The sequence below is a fragment of the Corvus brachyrhynchos genome, unplaced genomic scaffold (genome assembly GCF_000691975.1).
Source record: "Corvus brachyrhynchos isolate BGI_N302 unplaced genomic scaffold, ASM69197v1 scaffold47, whole genome shotgun sequence".
Classification (NCBI taxonomy): domain Eukaryota; kingdom Metazoa; phylum Chordata; class Aves; order Passeriformes; family Corvidae; genus Corvus; species Corvus brachyrhynchos.
The window spans coordinates 1,589,829-1,590,371 of NW_008239292.1; the positions used below are offsets into that span (position 1 = coordinate 1,589,829).

General features: G+C 69.1%; 1 protein-coding gene across 1 annotated transcript in view; it reads right to left on the minus strand.

Moving 5' to 3' along the window:
* TBKBP1 (TBK1 binding protein 1) overlaps nt 1-537 on the minus strand; it is an 8,923-nt gene extending 8,386 nt beyond the window's left edge. The window contains exon 1 of the mRNA XM_017740514.1: nt 372-537. The gene's annotated coding sequence lies outside the window, so the exon portion shown is untranslated. The remainder of the gene's footprint in view (nt 1-371) is intronic.
* Between the last annotated feature and the right edge of the window lie 6 nt (nt 538-543).

Consider the following 543-nt stretch of genomic DNA (forward strand, 5'->3'; position numbering starts at 1 on the left):
GCGTCCGCTGGGACACGGAGAGGGAAACAAGGACAGACCCCCAGCACCGCCAGCCCTCCAAGGGTCCCCCGGGGTGGTGACAGAGGGGACACGCCTCTGCTCGGGCAGGGAGGGCACTGCCATCACCTCTCTGGAGAAACTGAGGCACCCCCAAAGGCAAGATGAGATTCCCCAAGCTCTGGTGACCCCCCCCAAACTGAGACCCAGGCCCTGCCAGCGGAGGCACCATGGGGACAGGACCCTCTTTGTCCCCAACACACAGGGCCTGGAGGCAGCTGTGTGTCCCCAACCTGGCCCGGAGCTCCCCGGGCCGTCCCTGCTGCTCCCCAGATTGCCGTGCCTCAGTTTCCCCACCCCGCTGGGACACCTGCCTTGCAGCGGGCCCCAGGCGCGGGGCGAAGCGGCGCGGGCTGGGCAGGGCTGCGGCGCGGGCACAGGCGTGTCACAGGCGTGTCACAGGCGTGTCACAGGCGTGTCACAGGGGTGGCACAGGCGTGTCTCAGGTGTGGGAGCTCCGGACATCGGCCACGAGGGGATCAGGGG